General features: G+C 40.3%; 1 protein-coding gene across 2 annotated transcripts in view; it reads left to right on the top strand.

Annotated features, from left to right (window-relative positions):
* Positions 1–8,469: 8,469 nt before the first annotated feature.
* Positions 8,470–19,139, top strand: part of LOC132396647 (ALS2 C-terminal-like protein) — an 86,511-nt gene continuing 75,841 nt past the window's right edge. The window contains exon 1 of one of the 2 annotated variants that reach the window (XM_059974385.1): positions 8,470–8,609. The gene's annotated coding sequence lies outside the window, so the exon portion shown is untranslated. The remainder of the gene's footprint in view (positions 8,610–19,139) is intronic. The other variant, XM_059974377.1, reaches the window with a different exon arrangement.

Genomic DNA, 19,139 nt, shown 5'->3' with positions numbered 1-19,139 from the left:
CTCCAATAATAGCCACGCAGAGAGCAGTGAATGATATAATCAAATGCCTGAAGTTGTACTGGAACTTCTATGTGGAAAACGTGAACACAGGGAAATGTGGTAATATGACCAGGAGACTGTAGCACTGGGGTTAATGTAAGCATCCCAGTACCATAGGACACTTACTTTAACCCTAGCTTGCTGTTGGGACAGAGATAGGGAGGAACACCTAAATACCTCTATGTCAATTGGTAGCTGGGTGTATGTTATTTGCCACGGTGACTGATTGCAATGGGAGGCAGACCTCAGTGGTGTGCTCACAAGTTGACGATGGCCTCTTCAAGATGAAAGATCCTTATCACCTTCTTTGAAATGTGTTAATCACTGGTGTGGACAACAATGAAAAACAACAGAAGCCACTTGCTTGCATCCCTGCACTCTTCCATTGAGTGTGTGCAGTGCTATCCATCACAATCAGAATCACATCGTGTAAGGCATAAAAAATCACTATAAATTACAATAAAAATATAATAAATAATGCAAAAAAAAGCAATAACAATGTCCAAAAGCTGCTCATTGTCCTGTAATTCATATTCACCAAATAATTCATCCTCCTTCTCTCCAAGGAGAAAAGCTCTAGCCACTCAACCTATCTTCCCCTCTGCACCCTCCTTAAATGTCCACATCCTTCCTATAATGAGGCAACCAAAGCTGAGCACCGTAGGCCAAGTGTGGTCTAACATGGGTTATATGGAGCTGCAGCATTGCCTTGTGGCTCTTGAACTTAATCCCCAACTAAAGAACACTAAGACACCATACACTTTCTTAACAATGTTATCAACTTTCACTGCAACTTTGAATGACTTATAGGCATGAATACCAAGATCACTCTGTCATCCTACATTGCTAAGAATCCTGCCATTAATCCTGTATTCTGCCTTTAAGTTTGAACTTCCAAAGTGAATCGCTTCACACTTTTCCGGATTGACCTCTAACTACCACATCCCAGCCCAGTTCTGTGTCCTTTCGTTGTCCTTCTGTAACCCATGGCAATCTTCTACACTATCCACAACACCAGTGATCTTCATGTCATTTGCCAACTTACTAACCCACCTTTCCACTTCCTTATCCAACTTCCTCATCCAACACCACAAAGAGCAGGAGTCACAGACCATTGGTTATTCATCTGCAGACAGAATATGCTCCATCTATATCTACCCTTTGACTTCTATGGGTAAGTCACTTCTCAGTCGACACTGAACAAATTATCTGCCATCTAAAAGTTTTGTATTGACAAGGTGCCAAATTAATATCAGGGAAGCTGAAGTTACTCATGACAACAACCATGTTATTTTTGTATCTTTCAAAAATTTGCCTCTCGATCTGCACCTCAATGTCCCTGTTGCAATGGGGCAGGGGCATCTATGAAATATTCCCAGTAGGGTCATTGCTAATAGGGACAGGACATGGCTTTGAACAAAGATATCGATTCTAATTAACAACACAAAATGTGGTTTCTACATTGTATTTTAATCTCATAACCAATTTACAAAGTGATGTATAAAGACACTGTCATCCATTACTTCCTCTCTGTGATGAGGAAAAAGCAAATACCTTTTATAATTGTACGAAATCAGTACAGACTTAATTTTTTCATTATTTTTCCTGTAAATTTAACTATAGTAGTGGTGTCCGAGGAGGTATTGCTCTGCATTGTCGACAAACTTTGCACACAAGTTAATGATTGACCAATGTACACAATTCGTGGCATTTGCTTTCATACTGATGAACTCTGTACACTTGGTATGTAGTCAAATGCTTTGTGTTTATACAAACACTTGAAATGATAACTCATGTGTTCATCTTAGCATCTTTGATCTGTGATTATAGAATTGCTATGAAACTTCATTTGCACCCAGGGTTAGGCTGGACCAATCTTTGTAGACTTGCTTCGGTGCTACATCTTACTAGGTTACTGGAGTAATATTCATCCAGAACTGCATTGTGGAAATTGAACTTTCAGTATATGTAAGAAAATTGTGCAGTCTTCAGGACAGAACATAAACTATAAGGTAATAATATTAGCAAGCTAGGCAAGATTCTACAAACAATCAAGAGCTATTAAGTTTGTTAGACATGATTTGCCTCTAATAAATCTATACACAAATCCACATGATTGACAATATTGTGCCCCTCTGTTCTCTCTGCACCTTTCTTGAGGCCAGTACCTTTCAAACTTCCTCCCTTATTTCTTTCAGCAACTTATGAGGTATCCCACCTGAAAATGATTAATTAATTGTTAAATGCAGCCAACCTTCCTACTATCTTCCCTGCTCAAATTTTAACCCATTCAAAAATCTCAATATATCTTCCCTAAAGCACTCTTCTGCTGCAAGTTCATTGACCTGAAAATTTAGCTGTTTCTCTCTTCACTGATGTTACTTTACCTGTTGATTATCTCCATAATTTTTCTCTTTTATTTTATCTAGTACATCAGCCATGTTCTCTGCCTCCAGGAACATATTTCCTCTGATTAGACTCACCTTTTGCTTCGTCCCCTTTCCTATTCATATCGTTATTGAATATTGTAGGATTTCTCTTTACGTTTGATGTGCTTTCCCTTTGTCTCTCCATGTTCCATTTTTCTTCCATTCTGAATTTCCTGTTATCAGGATGATTTTCACTTTTTTCCTAAAACACCTGACGTCTGTTTTACTTTAGTTACCTGTGAAACTTTGCCTTTAATATTCCTACCCTTTAATCTCATCAGACTGTATTTAGATAGTAGCTGAGGCACTGCCACCTCAAGATGGCAGACAAGCACAGTGGGTAGAGCCACTACCACAGAACGCCAGTGAGCTGGGTTCAATTCTGAGAATGAATTCCCTGTGGCAGCATAGGCTTTTACGCTCACCCCAGAGACATGCAATTCAAGATTCAAGTTTATTTACCATGTGTATATTGAAGCAGACAGTGAAATGAATCATTCGGTAGGCTAAATTGCCCCTGCTGTGTAGGTACGTGGTAGAATCAATGTGGTGGAAGGGGTGGGATTGAAGAGCGTATGTGGGTAGAATAAAAAATGGAGTTAATGCAGTTATTATTTATTTATTTTATTTAGGGATAGCATGCAGAACAGTTCCTTCCAGCCCTACAAGCCACACCGGCCACCAATCCACCTATTTAACACAAGCCTAACCACAGAACAATTTACAATGACCAATGAGCCTACTAACTGCTACATCCTTGGACTGTGGGGGAAATCAGAGCACCCAAAGGAAAGCCATGCAGTCACAGGGAGAACATACGCACTCCTTACGAGCAGTGCTGGAATTGAACTCCGAACCCCAGAACATTGCATTAATCGCTGCACTGCTGTAGCGCCCACTGTGTAGGATGAGTGGAAACGGCGTGATTGATGGTTTGTGCAGAATTGGCAGGTTGAAAGGCTTCTTCCTGAGTCCTATGACTAAAAGTCACCAATGACCAATTACAGGTTTGCCTGTCAGGCTTTCGCATTTATCCTTTTGACATTGACGGCTTTTAACTTAGAGAAATGTATCTTTATCTTAGATACTTTAATCTTGTTTTAAAGATATTTTAAGTGCTATTTCCTGGATGTTCCCCACTAATACATGAACCACTTGGCCTGGATCTTTTTCAGGAATTCTCCAAGAGCCTATTTTTGTGCTGCATAATTCTATGATTCTACGAGTTAATTGTAGCAAGGTTGTCTCTGTCATTGGATTAAAGATCTAATCATCCACACAGATCTCTTCAGAAACTCCTCCCTTTCTTGCAGCACAGCTTGTCTCCTTGCTAGGAGGAGTTTGCCTCACCTGGAAGAGCTGTTTGGAGCTCAGAATGGAGATGAGGGAGAAGGTGAATGGGCAGGTGTGGCACAGCCCCTGTCGTGTAGCACATACAAAACGCTGGAGGAATTCAGAAGGTCAGGCAGCATTTATGGAAATGAATAAATATTTCCAGCCAAGACCCTTAATAGGATTGGAAAAGAAGGGGGAAGGAGCCGGAATAAGAAGGTGGGTGAGGGGATGGAGTACAAGCTAGAAGCTGAGAGGAGAAGCCAGGTGGGTGGAGGAGGGAGGATGAAGTGAGAAGCTGGGAGGTGATAGATAGAAAAGGCAATGGGCTGGAGAAGAAGGAATCTGATAGGAGAGGAGGGTGGACAATGGGAGAAAGGGAAGGAGAGGGGCACCAGAAGGAGATGATAGTCAGGTGAGAAGAGAAGAGGGAATCGAAGAAGAAGAAAGGAGGAGGGGGAATTAAAGATGTTCGTGCCATCAGGTTGGGGGCTACCCAGACAGAATGTGAGGTGTATGAAGTTAGATATTCTGTCCTCATCTCCATTAACTGCCTAACTGCTTGTGGAAAAAGTGCCCCTTTTTTATACAGTTTCTCCTCAAAGCAGCCTGTGTAATGCTGCTTGTAGATATCCTTCCTCCTCCTTTAATGTACATCTCCTGCTGCCAGCCTGCCAGTCACTCCAACTAATGGGCCAGATCATCTGACATGATATCCATTCTTCATCCATGCTCGATGTGGCTCAGTTAACTTTGACCTTTGAACCATGCACCGAATTCAGGAGATTGATCCTAAAGTGGGTTCCTCACAACTTGAGAATCACTGGCATGCGAGGAATAACCAGCCTTCCTGTTGGCTGATGACATCAGCCTTGAAGGCACAGCACCAAAAACCTTTGTTTAGGTTGTTAATGAATAAACTCAGAACTGTGGTTTTCAAGGTGTGGCTTGGCCAGGCTCTAAAACCACTCCTTATCTTTTGAGGTCTTGGTTTCTGTATTTGTAAGCTGCTTCAGTGAGGAGCATAGAAAGAGTAAACAGTGGTTGTTAAGCCATGGCCTTGCTCAATGGCTCCTGAAAGTTGCAAGGGAAGGGTGAAGAGAGCTTAGCAAGTGTGCCCAGAAGTATCCCTCTCAGGGTAAAGTGACTGGCTTTGTGACACTGGTTCAACTCGCTGCAGGAGCCATAGTGGCCATCAACCAGTGTATTGTTTCTGAATGCAACATAGGGCCGAAATCTCTGTCAGCTTGGGAGATGACAACAGCTCCATGGCCTGTGTTGAGGTGCAGACCCAAAGGAAGAGAAGCAACTTGTTCAGTGAAGTGCAGACACCAACCACAGCTGATCCTTTCAGTGGTCAGCTAGACTGCATGCAGAGTGGCCTGCTCTCATGGTAGAAAACTTAACTTGATGCAGCACCACTTTGCCTGCCAGGTCATTCTGTAGTCCACATGGCCGAGAGCTGAGCCTATTCAATCCAGAAGTACTGATGCGTTAATCCACTTGGACTACTGGTAGCCCATGGCATGCATAGGGTTACCCTTAGTGTTGCAGGGTAAATGTTTACGTAGGGACAGCGTCCTCTGAGTCTAAAGCCCCAGAGCTCAATTACTTCATGGTACTACCCCCAAAATATTCAGATACTCACACTACCCCTCGACCAGAAGATGTCATCCGCAGGTCAACAGTAGCTAACATGAGGAAATCTGCAGATGCTGGAAATTCGCACAACACACACAAAATGCTGGTGGAGCACAGCAGGGCAGGCAACATCTATAGTGAGAAGCACTGTCGACATTTTGGGCCGAGTCCTGATGAAGGGTCTTGGCCTGAAACGTTGACAGTGCTTCTCCTTATAGATGCTGCCTGGCCTGCTGTGTTCCACCAGCATTTTGTGTGTGTTGTTGGTCAACAGCAGCTGTTAGCATATGTTCCTACAAAAAGCAGAGACCAGAGAACATGGATGTGGGCTATTTTCCTTCTGCCTGCTCCACACATAAGTCAAAAGGAACAGCTGCTGAAGGAAGCAGGTGACTGTGTTTAGTGGAACTGGATATTTCCATTACGTGGCGAAGACAGGGCAGTGCGGTTGACAAGATTGGAATGGCGGAGCAGACTCAATTGGCCAAATGGCCTAATTCTGCTTCTATGTCTTATGGTCTTATGATCTTATGTTGAAAAGAAAAGTATTCAAGAAACCAGAATCAGATCAGAATTGGGTTTATTATCAGATATATGTTGTGAAATACTCTGCTTTGTGGCAGCTGTACAATGCAAGACAGAAACAAAATTATTCTACGTTAAAATAATAAGAAATGTAAATAACTAGTGAAAAAGAGGAATAGTAAAGTGTTGTTCATGTGTCCATGGACCATTCAGAAGAAGTTATTCCTAAAACACTGAGTGTGGGTCTTCAGGCTCCTGTGTCTCCTTCCTGATGGAACAGGATATGTCCTGAGTGGTGAACGATGGAATACCATTAAATACTTTTTGCTTCTTTATAAATTTGCAACACAGCTTCCCAAATGCTGTAGACGCTGTATTAATAGGAATTCTCAACATCAGATTATTGGATGTGTCAATAAAAAAAATGTTTTTTCACATTTATTTGGCACTTTAGCTAGAACTCATTAGCCTATTGACAATGAACTGTGTGTACTCCTGCCAATGACAATTCATACACTGAGCCATTCTATTGGCAGAAAAGCCGTAATATCTTCTCCTACAATGTTTCAATTCTCAGTTGAAAGCTGTTGCTGTTACTTATCTATTTATTTGTTTGTCTTTGTTTATTTACTTATTTGTTCATTTATTTAGTGGTGCAGCATGGCGTAGGCCCTTACAGCCCTTTGTGCTACTGTATGCCGTGTGCTCATGTAGGGATGACTGAAAAGTTTGAGCATGTAGATTTAACGAAGATGATGTGCTGGAGCTTTTGGAAAGCAACAAATTGGATAAGTCACCGGGACTGGACGAGATGTATCCCAGGCTACTGTAGGAGGTGAGGGAGGAGACTGCTGACACTCTGGTGATGATCTTTGCATTGTCAATGAGGATGGTAGAGGTTACGGAGGATTGGAGGGTTGCAGATGTTGTTTACTTATTCAAGAAAGGGAGCAGAGATAGCCCAGGAAATTATCGACCAGTGAGTTTTACTTCAGTGGTTGTTAAGTTGCTGGACAAGATCCTGAGAGACAGGGTTTATGAATATTTGGAGAGGCATAATATGATTAGGAATAGTCAACATGGCTTTGTCAAAGGCAAGTCATGCTGTATGAGCCCAATTGAATATTTTGAGGATGTGACTAAACACATTGATGAAGGTAGAGCTGTAGATGTAGTGTATGTGGATTTGAGCAAGGCATTTGATAAGGTACTCCAAGCAAAGCTTATTGAGAAAGTAAGGAGGCATGGGATCCAAGGGGACATTGCTTTGTGGATCCAGAACTGGCTTGCCCACAGAAGGCAAAGAGTGGTTGTAGACGGGTCATATTCTGCATGGAGGTCGATGACCAGTGGTGTGCCTCAGGGATCTGTTCTGGGATCCCTACTCTATGTGATTTTTATAAATGACCTGGATGAGGAAATGGAGGGATGGGTTAGTAAATTTGCTGATGACACAAAGGTTGGGGGTGTTGTGGATAGTGTGTAAATTTGCTGTCGGAGGACATTAATAGGATACAAAACTGGACTGAGAAGCGGCAGATGGAGTTCAACCCAGGTAAGTGTGAGGTGGTTCATTTTGGTAGGTCAATTGTCATGGCAGAATATAGCATTAATACCACGACTCTTGGCAGTGTGGAGGATCAGAGAGATCTTGATAGGACACTCAAAGCAGCTATGCAGGTTGACTCTGTAGATAAGAAGGCATATAGTGCATTGCCCTTCAACAATTGTAGGACTGAGTTTAAGAGCTGAGAGTTAATGCTGCAGCTTTATATGAACCTGGTCAGACCCCACTTGGAGTACTGTCCAACTTGGAGTACTGTGCTCACTTCTGGTCACCTCACTACAGGAAGGACATGGAAACCAGAGAAAGGGTGCAGAGGAGATTTACAAGGATGTGCCTGAATAGGTTGAGTGAACTTGACCTTTTCTCCTTGGAGTGACGGAAGATGAGAGGTGACCTGATAGAGGTGTATAAGATAATGAGAGGCCTTGATTGTGTGGATAGTCAGAGGCTTTTTCCCAGGGCTGAAATGGCTAGCATGAGAGGACATAGTTTTAAGGTGCTTGGAAGTAAATACAGAGGAGATGTCAGGGGTAAGTTTTTTTTATGCAGAGAGTAGTGAGTGCATGGAATAGGCTACTGGTGGTGGAGCTTAGAAAAATAGAAGGCTATGGGTAAACGTAGGTAATTTCTAAGGTAAGGACATGTTCGCCACAGCCTTGTGGGCCGAAGGGCCTGTATTGTACAGTCGGTTTTCTATTTTTTTATGTTTCTATGAGTAATTTTGTCTTGTACTTTTGCATCTAATTTATTCCTGTGAATGTGGATGCATATAATCCACATTTCAATATATGTAAAGCAAGGTAAATTTGATGGGATTTCTGTATTTGACTCTTAAAAATTAATTGGCTAGAGGGAGGTATTGAGTCTGGAAAGGTGCGCCAGTCATCTCTATGGTTACTTGGAATTTATGCAAAGCAACATGGGAAGGAGGAGCTTGTTTGCTGAACTATACTTCCTTATTGAGACAGTTTATACTACAGTGGAATATTCTTGGTATCACAAGCTTGCAGTGTTAGTGCAGGCAGATGTGAAACATCAGTCCATTCAGGACAATCTAAGCATCATTGCAACTATAGGTAAGACAAATGCACTTGGTTTGCTTATAAGTTCTGTTGTTGCTGTAGAGTAAATGTTTCCTGCAAGAACTTTTTGCTTTTCAAAGATATAATTAGTTTTATTTTGAAGAAGTTAATCCCTTGACGGTTGTTTTATTTAAGAAAATTCTCTGTCATGCCAATTTGGCGTGTTATAACAAGTGCTGTTTTGTTTTCCTGAGCTGTGTCTTTCAATTGCTTGGATAATCTGTCAGTGACAAACACCACTTTACTGCTAAATCAGCCTTCTGGTTTTGTTTGGTTTCTCTCTCTTTCTTAATAGTTGAACTGAAACAATCAAGACTTGTATAAGAAATCTGTACACTGACAGAGAAATGCAAACTAGCATTGCTGACTACGGGATAAAATTAGAGTAGGAGGAAACCGACGTCCTTGCCTTAGTGCTGATGAAATTCCCACACACTCTCCTTTCTTCAATAACTCTTCGAAAATATCTCAATTTTTACCTATCCCATAATCCATAGAAATAAGAGATTGTGCCCGGCAATTACATTTGACCTTTTTTGTAAGAAACACGCAAAGTTGTATTAAGCACATAATTTAGCATGGCGGCAAGATGTTGGATTGCAACCAGCAGCAGTGGGAATTCCTGGCATAATCCCCAGAATTGGCAAACTGCTCAGTGTAAGTGTACTTTGCTCAAAAATGTATGGACATAATGTTTGGCTCCTACTACTAGCAAATGGAATCAGAAGGAAAAGTAATTTCTCTTGAATAAGGGATTTCCTTTTGACCTGCACCACATTAGAATTATTTGCTGATATTTTCCAAAGCATGAATACGGCCCTCTTTTTCCTGGAGTGGAAAAATTTTACTGGAGCACAAACAGGTAGAATGAACTGTCATCATAGCTTTAGTTTGGGGAAGAACCGCAATCTCCAGATATCGAAGCAAGAAGCCAAGGCTAATATTTCAGTGCAGCTCGGAGTAAGTATGGCACTGGTGAAAGAACACCTCCCTGCTTTAAAGGTACACTTAAACTAGCTACTTCAGAGGTAAGGGGGAATCCAGTTTTGTATTTTGACCATCAACACTCAACCATAAAGTTATAATCACATTGCTCATTTGGGGCTATGCTATAATAAATTGATTGTTGTGTTCATTACATTGCAAATAACCATATTTCAGTGTTTTAGTTGCTGAAACATTTTGGAAGTTTTCCCAAATCACCTAGAATGCTCCATTGGCATCAACTGATCACAGAATTGTTTGAATTCTTTTTGAGAGCTCATTTTTAAAAGTTATGAGGAACAACATAGGAGCAGCAAAAATAGTTATTTGAAGTGTTAAGTGAACATAATGTTTTATGTTTTAAAAGTTACACAATCTGTTCCTCATAATCCAAGCAACCAGATTGCAATCACAAAGTACAGCTTCTGCTTTTCTCCTGATTTGCACAAGACCCAATTTTAATTTTATTGTCACAGATAAAGCTGAATAATGCAAGTTAACTTGATTGAGTTAAGCAGACCCAAACAGTCTCATCCTGCTACCCACCACCATAGGTTCTGCTTGACTTGCCGAGTTCCTCCAGCATTTTGTTTGTGTTGCTCAAGGTTTCCAGTATCTGCAGAAGCTTTTGAATTTCTGTTTAAGAGGACTTAATATTTTGTAGATTGTGATTATATCAGAATCAGGTTTTTTATCATTAGCACATGTCGTGAAATTTGTTGAAATGTTATAATATTTATTTATTTGCCAGATTTACTTGTTTGGATGTGAGTAGATTTGTTCACATGGGATACTTTAAGTTAAAGCTGATAAATTAATTCTCTTTGTCTTACTAGTCTCATTCTCTCCCAATCCACTTAATGAACAAGTATGCTATTTTCCAATTTCAATTAACTTTTCACTGCATCAGCGAGGTAACCTTCACATAATTTCTATCTGCTTTATTATTTTCTTTTGTCAGTGACTGAATCATTTATTCATTACTTTCTCTCTCAGTTGGCAGTAACCATTGCCTTTGTTATTAACTTCAACTAACTATACACTTCATGTGCCCCCAAAGTTCATGTTTTCATGTTAGTTCTTCAATTGCTATTTGGATAGTTCCACTCCCACTGTCCTTTCTAAAACCTGCTGCTTTTCATTTCCCTTCTTTAATTTAGCTATTTCCCTTTAATTTAAACTTTTTTTTACATTTCAGAAGCTTTCTTCCAGCATCCTTTCCTGGAAGAAAATTCCAGATATTTTACAAACTTGTGTCCTTTATTTCTGATTCAATGGCCAATAGAAATAAGTCCAATGTATGTGTACCACTTAATTAAATAGCATAGCCAGGAAATTGCTTTTTCATGCTCTCTAGTGTCAAGATATAGCATTTTACTCTGCTCTCAGCTCCACTCAGTCTTCTCCTCTTATAGTTGAGGTACTTTGTCCTTGAGGAGTCCAACTTGTAACATTGACACTTTACTTCTATATATATTTTCCAACAAAATGATATCAGATTTTCCAAACTTACAGGTTTTATTTGTCTTGCGTTAATAATCTGATGGTTTCTAGGACAGGTACAAAGCATATTTGATGAACTGACGTAGGTGTTGACTAAAAGAAGATGTTAAGGAGAGAGATGTGCCAGTTGTGTTGCAATGATGTCACAACTGAAAACAGAAATTTTAATAGAACCTTTTAGTAACCTGGGTCATGTTTTAACATTTCTTTGTGGGAGCAAGTGAATTTTAAAGTAATAATTTATGTTGCTTGTCCCTTTAACTATCTAATCATTAATTGTATGGATCAGAAAATCACCTAGTCTGGCACCATTAAAGCCAGAGACTGTCAAATAATAGCAGTTTCACTGTACTGCCCTTGTTGATTATGGTAAATGCCAGTTAATGTCATCAAAAATTAAAACAAGTAAGAATGCAAATTTTGAAAATTAAACAAAAACACTGCAAGAGCTTAGTCAGGCAGTTAACATTTTGGTAAGATACCCTGTCTTGAAGTCTGTTTCTCCTTTCCATAGATATTATTTGCTTTGATGAATTCTTCCAGCATTTTCTGTTTTTGTGTCATACAAATGTTTTTTGGAGATAGACATTACATGTCATTTATAGGTACGTGAATGTTACTTAGGCCTTACCATCCCTGTTTGCAGGGTTGGACTAATTCATTACATAATTGAATAACTTTTAATGGATATAAATGGCCTGTAGTCATCAGGGAACTTTCCTACTTTAATTGATGAAGAAACTGAAGTTGATTGTACCTGGGTTCAAAACCCTTGGGATTTCCTGTAATAATGTCTTGAGGAGTGAGATGGTTGTCTTTTGACAATGGTAATAGTGTTCATTGGTTAATGATGGAGCTTAGCCTTAATTCACATTGACTATTGTAATTTTTGGCTCCTCGATGCTGCACTTGTTAAAACTTTTGTTTTCATTGCACCACTTGTTTTCAACTCTTCTATCTGTGTTTGAACCTACACTGAAATTAAATCTCTGAGTGCATAGGAGCACTAAATCTGAAGGAAATGTAGAAAGCTTTGGCTACAAAAATCAAAGCTCCATTTTTATTGCGTTTATCTTGTCATGACACAAGAGGACATTTTATTGGTTGAGCTCTTATTGGCTTCCAGCAGCAATCCCAGTAGCCCCATTTCTTCTCTCTTCATAGACAATAGACAATAGGTGCAGGAGTAGGCTATTCAGCCCTTCGAGCCAGCACTGCCTTTCAATGTGATGATGGATGATCATCCACAATCAGTACCCCGTTCCTGCCTTCTTCCCATATCCCTTGACTTCACTATCTTTAAGAGCTCTATCTAACTCTTTCTTGAAAGCATCCAGAGAATTGGCCTCCACTGCCTTCTGAGGCAGAGCATTCCATAGATCCACAACTCTCTGGGTGAAAAAGTTTTTCCTGAACTCCGTTCTAAATGGCCAACCCCTTATTCTTAAACTGTGGCCTCTGGTTCTGGACTCCCCCTACATCAGGAACATACTTCCTGCCTCTAGCGTCTCCAATCCCTTAATAATCTTATATGTTTCAATCAGATCCCCTCTCATCCTTCTAAATTCCAGTGTATACAATTCCAGTCGCTCCAATCTTTCAACATATGACAGTCCCACCATCCCAGCAATCAGCCTCGTGAACCTACGCTGCACTCCCTCAATAATAAGAATGTCCTTCCTCAAATTTGGAGACCAAAACTGAACACAGTACTCTAGGTGAGGTCTCACCAGGGCCCTGTACAACTGCAGAAGGACCTCTTTGCTCCTATGCTCAACTCCCCTTGTCTGTGCCTATAAAAATGGTTCTCTTTCACATACAGTATATCCATTGATTTCCTTCAGCAGTGAAGAATAGTTATGGTAAGATATTCCTTTAATGCCTCAGGTATTTCTTAATCTTCAGCTTAACACCTGTTGTTCACAATCTGCTCAGCCGCTAGTGTTTAAAAGCTGAGCTTGGCAAAAATATAAAAGCCTCCTGGACAGTGAAAATCCATCACTCCACTGTCTATGGATCTAAACAGCCCCACCAGGTTATGCAATAGTTCAACCAACTTCTGATTCAGTCTATTGCATTCAGTGCTCGTGACATAGCCTGATCTAATTTGGAGAAAACAAATATCTTCCATTTTGTCTGCAAGGGTGACTCTGCTTTTGCTGTCTGTCACTTTAATTCTCCAAACCAACTTCCATTCTGACCTCTGTATCCATAGCCTCTCCCAGTGTTCCCAGAAACCTAACATAAGCTCTTCGAACAGCAACTCATCTGCCGTCAACTTCGACAGTTTTAGTAAAGCAGCATTTCCAGATTGTGTCAGAACTGGCCATTACTGATGCCAGGTCATGCACTAACTTAGTCAGCTTTAGTTTCCCCTCCATCAGTGCCACTGGAGATGCTGATTCTATTCTGCACTTTGTTTCAGTTCACATTTCCAGCAGTTCTTCTGTTCTACATTTCGCAGTTTTGGACTTCTTTCCCCTTTACTCACCGCCCTCTGTTTACACTCCTCCACACAGATGAGCTGCGATGAACAAGCATTCATCACACTTTCTGAGGTCACCAACAAAATGTCTGTCATCAAGACATAGGCAGTTGCTTTGTTTCCTCCATCAGAAACACCCATCTCTGCAATTTAAGACATCCTCATTTTCTCGCAGAGTTATTAATCTGAAATATTACCTTTGTTTTCCTCTCTGCTCAGATGCTGCTTAATCTGTTGAGCATCACCAGCACTTTCTGCTTGTATTTCTGAATATTTTACCATTGCTTCTCCTTATTTTGAAACCTAACTCTGAAAAGTCTTTCAGCAGAACCTTATTCTAATTAACTGTTCTCCACCATTCCCAAATTCTCCTTCAGATCTGGAAATGCTCTTAATCCTAGGAGTGAGCAGACAAGGCAGTTATCAGTCATGGCTGCAGAGAGTTTTATCTTCCCCTGTTCTCCCTCACTATAATGATCCCTCCTTTTGAAAAGCTTTGTGCTATGGTCAGGGTGGACATGTAGTCTGTGGTCACATTCATGAACGTAAACAAAGACTGCATGTCCACCCAGCAGTCTTTGTCCACATTCAGTAATGTAGTAAGTGTTTTGGCTTGTTTTTGCAAGGTGAAATTCCAAAACGTCTCCATCTCTGTCACCTGAATCCCTGTGCCACATTATCTTTCCGTTTTGGCCACTAACCAAATCCAGGATGCCCACGTGCAGGCAACTTCTCTCCTCTCTGCCTCCAGCACAACAGGTAGACAAAGGCTCCTCAAAGTTCAGATATTTAAGATGTATTGCTGGGGTTTCACTGGTCTTCATAAAATCCAAACACTGCAGCTATAACACATCAAGTGCCATACAAATCTCATTTTATGTATTCAATTAGATGGTTTTCTGTTTACTTAATTTAGTTACTTAACAACAAATTAATTTGTTTAAAACATTTTTCTTAACAAAACCTTTAATTTACCAGAAGCCTATTTAAATATTCCCGGAACCACTGAAAATCCTGATACAAATCAGCACTTCTTTCCCAATCTGCTACTCCTTGAACGTGCCTGTGGTAACAGGTTCTCTTTGGCTTTTATTTCTTTTTGTAGCCCCCCTCAGTATGCAGATTATTCCCCTCTATCAGGATCTCAGTCACTGTCAGTGAAATTCAAGGCTCTTTTGTATGCTTGAGGTGTCAATCCTCCCCAAGCTGTCTATTTGTGACCTGGAACTCTCAGTCACTGTAACGAAGCTACCACTCACACCTCTGTCTAGACCCCTCATCAGTTTAGATACTTTCACCTCCCCTCAGCTTTCTTTTCCTTCTTGAAAACAGGTGCAACTTTTCTAATCTATCCTTGTGACTGTAGACCCTCATCCCAGAAGTCATTCTCATAAATCTTTTCTGGATCTTCTCTAGTGCCTCCACATCCCTCTTAAAATGTAGTGAATTGAACATTTTGAGGTGGAACAACATTTATAAAGATTCACTATGATTTCCCCATTTGTATAGCCCATACCACTGCTGATTAAAGCCCAGAACTGTGTATGCCTATTTAATAATTTACCTGCAGCCTTGACTCAAGTGGAACATGTAGATCAAGGATAGTCAAGATTTGGATGTTTCTAATGTATTGTATACATCACCACAGATCTTTTTACTCCTTTTAGAAAAGTATCCTTCATTCTTTGCTGCCTTTCTTCAATCTTGCTACAAGATGCTCACATTTCTTCACAGTAAAGTTTATCTACAATGTTTCAACCCGTTGCACCAGCCAGTTTATGTCTTGATACACTCTAACACTATCCTCTTTGCAATTCACAATGTTGTAATTATTGTCTCATCCACAAAGTTATAAATTATGCTTTGAACTCCCAAACTTTAATCATAAATGTACTGTAGATCAAAGAAAAATCAATACACCTTCTTCCCCCAGTCTGAGAAACATTCATTCATCGTGCTTCTTTGTCTGTTACCTAACATCTGTGTATCTATGCTCACAATGTTCATTTTAAATATGTGCCTCAACTTTTTTGCTAAACTTATTAAATGGCACCTTATTAAAAGTGATCTGGCAGTCCAAGTACACCACATCAATTGCATTATCCTTACTAACTTTGTCGAGCAACCTATATTACTTAATCCATCCCCTCCTCAAAGTTCAAAACTTCGAAGTAAATTTATTATCAAAGTACGTATACATCACCATATACAAACCCAAGATTCATTTTCTTGCAGGCATTCACAGTAAATGCAAGAAACACTATAGAGTTAATGCAGGATCCCAGCCAAAAGGACAGGCAAACAACTAATGCGCAAAAGACAACAAACTGTGCACATACAAAAAGAAAGAAAAAAACTAAATAAAACAATAATAATAAATAATAAATAAGCAATAAATATCAGGAACATGAAATGAAGAGTCCTTGAAAGTGAGTCCATAGGTTGTGGGAACACTTCAGTGAGGGGGTGAGTAAGTGGATTAAAGTTAGCCTTTCTGGTTCAAGAGCCTGATGTGGAGGGGTAATAACTGTACCTGAAACTGGTGCTGTGGGTCCTGAGGTTCCTGTACCTGCTCCCTGATGGTAGCAGTGAGAAGAGAGTATGACCTGGTGGTGGGGGTTGCTGATGATGGATGGTACTTTCCTGTGATTCATAACCACATTTGAGGGCCAATGACAGCGACACCATCAGCAAACTTAAATATAGCATTGGAGCTGTGTTTAATCTCACAGTCATAAGTGTAAAGTGAATAGAGCGGGAGGCTAAGTGCAGCCTTGAGGTGATGGAGATTGTAGAGGAGATGTTGTTGCCAATCCAAACTGACTGGGGTCTGCAAGTGAGGAAATTGAGAATCCAGTGGCACAAGGAGGTACTGAGGCCAAGATCTTGAAGCTTATTAATTAGTTTTGAGAGGATGATGGTATTGAGTGCTGAGGTGTATTCAATGAAGAGCATCCTGATGTATGGATCTTTGGGGTCCAGATGCTCTAGGGTTGAGTGAATAGCCATTGAAAGGGCAACTGCTGTGGACCTGTTGTGACAGGAGGCAAATTGGAGTAGATTAAGTCACTTCTCAAGCTGGAGTTATATGTTACATAACCAGCCTCTCAAAACACTTCTTCACAGTGACAGGTAACCATACTCTTCTCAGGCACCAGTATAATTGAAGCCTGCTTGAATCAGGTGGGTACCTCAGACTGTTAAAACAAAAGGTAAAGATAATGGTGAACACTCCAGCTAGCTGATCAACTTAGGTCTTTGACTAGGAACCCTGTATGGGCCAGATACTCTCTGTGGATTCACCCTACTGAAGAATGCTTTCACATCAGCCTTAGAGACTGAAATCACAGGGTCATCAGGGGCTGTAGAATTTGTGAAGGTGCCTCTGCATTTTGATGGTCAATGCAATCAAAAAACATTGAGCTCATCTGGGAGCAAAACCTTGTTGTCACCAATGTTACTTAGTTTCATCTTGAAGGAAGTGATAATATTTAAGCCCGTTATAGCTGTCGAGCATCCTTCAGAGATTCAAGTTGGTCTGGAATTGCTACTTTCTGGAGTTGTTTGTGGACCTCTTGTATGTTACCTGATTACAAGACCAGAAGACCACTTATCTGGCCCTCAACAGCTTGCGGATCAAATGGTTCATTCAGGGCTTCTGGTTGGGAAAGACTCAGAATGATGTTCCGGGGACACACTCAGCTATGACTGTTTTTACAAAGTCCATGATAACTATGGTATTCATTTGGATCCTCTGATGAGTTCTTGAATACAGCCCAGTCCACCAAGTCAAAGCAGTCCTGTAGCTGCTCCCCTGCCTCCCACGTCCACCTCTTCATTGCCCTACTCCTGTGGCCTTGCTCTTCAGCCTCTGCCTGCATGCAGGTTGGAGGAGGACTGCCAAATAATCAGTTTAATATCAGGTCTAAGATTGAACAGCAGGCATCCCTTATGGTGGTATTGCAGTGGCCAAGTGTACTGGGATCTCAGGTGCTACAGGTGATATGTTCATGATAATTGGGCCAAGATTTCTTCAAAGAAGCCTGACCAAAGTCCGTGACAATGATTGGAAAGGCGTCAGTGTAGGCTGTTTCTTGTTTGCCAATGGTGGTGATTAGTACCTCAAAGACCTGCTTAACATTAGGCTTGTACTGTTTGTAAACTGTAATCAGTGTCATGGAGGAGAACTGTTTTGATAAGAAACAGTTAGATCCTCAATCCTGTTCTCCAGTGACTGAATATTTACTAACTAGGTACCAGGTAGAGGAAGTTTTATACCCTGTTGTCTTAGTCTAGCTTAGAATCCTCCCCTCCTTCCTCTCTTTCAGCCATGACGATGGACCTTCATCTGCTTAAAGATGTCGTACCTGCATTCTTAAGTGTTAAGTCTGTCAAGTCTTTTGGAAGAACATGAAATCACGAGTTAATTATGATGGTTCAAAAGTACATCACTTAAAGGGAAATTACAGTCTGCTGATCATAGTGTATTAATTTCTTCCTATTCAGTGCACACATCCCTCTTAAGAGCTGTAGCCTTGTACAGGTTAATATCAGCTGGTGTACAATGTTCCTTAAATAGCTTACGCATAACATGAGCCAGTGTGCAAAATGTCACAATTTATACATCCTTAAATGCACAGGTTATTTCACAAGATACACTCAGAAATGACATCTAATGGTACTGGATGATACTGGACTAAATGCATGTGAGTTTTCTGAGCATTGTTATTTAAATACAATTTTCTCCTGCATGAATCAACTTCACTTCAAACACTGGGATGCTCCTTCATGAATGCATGTATATATTTCCTTCTCCAAAATCTTAGTGGAAAATGTATGCAAGTTCTTGAAAGAAAGGGATGAATCCATGATTGATTTTCTTGACTTTTCTACGCCACTTTGAGCAGTAAGTGGCGGAAATATGCAAAAGTTTCTTTAAAGGTCACTGTGTTCCCTCAATGACCTGACAATATTACCCTATTATTCAGCACCACCACTAAAAAAAAGCACATTCTTTCCTGTTTTTGAGAATTAATTTTCCACTCATTTGTCGTCAAATTTGCCTATGCGACAGTGGCTGTATATTTAAATCAGTGATTTGTTGTAGGTGTTTTGAAACACCTTATGACCTATAAAAGTACTTTACCAGTGAAAAAATGTTTCTTAAAGGAAGGGTATATTGCGCAGTATTTTCACTTCATTTTTTCTCCTGAGAATGTTGTTTCCATGAGATGATCTTGTTCTAAATGCAGTAACCACTCTTACATCATAACTACTAATTGTGCTGTATGGTCTTATGTCTTTTAACTCTGGAAATTCAACTAATCAAACAATATATTTACAATTTTTTAAACTTGAATGTCTTGCTGTGCTTCAACAGGTAGATAGTCGTCTTACACTCGTTTTAAAACTTACTCATCACCACTGTTGTTTTGTAACTCCCAAAACGAATAAAAAAACATGAGAGCCTGGGATAACGTGCCTACTTCTTTTCCTTTCATTAGTGAGGTGAGTGAACAAACTCACCAGGGAGAAGTACTGGTTGATATGAA

The sequence above is a fragment of the Hypanus sabinus genome, chromosome 1, assembly GCF_030144855.1.
Source record: "Hypanus sabinus isolate sHypSab1 chromosome 1, sHypSab1.hap1, whole genome shotgun sequence".
Lineage (NCBI taxonomy): Eukaryota > Metazoa > Chordata > Chondrichthyes > Myliobatiformes > Dasyatidae > Hypanus > Hypanus sabinus.
Note: the sequence above shows the minus strand (reverse complement) of the source record. Positions and strands in the feature narration are given on the sequence as shown.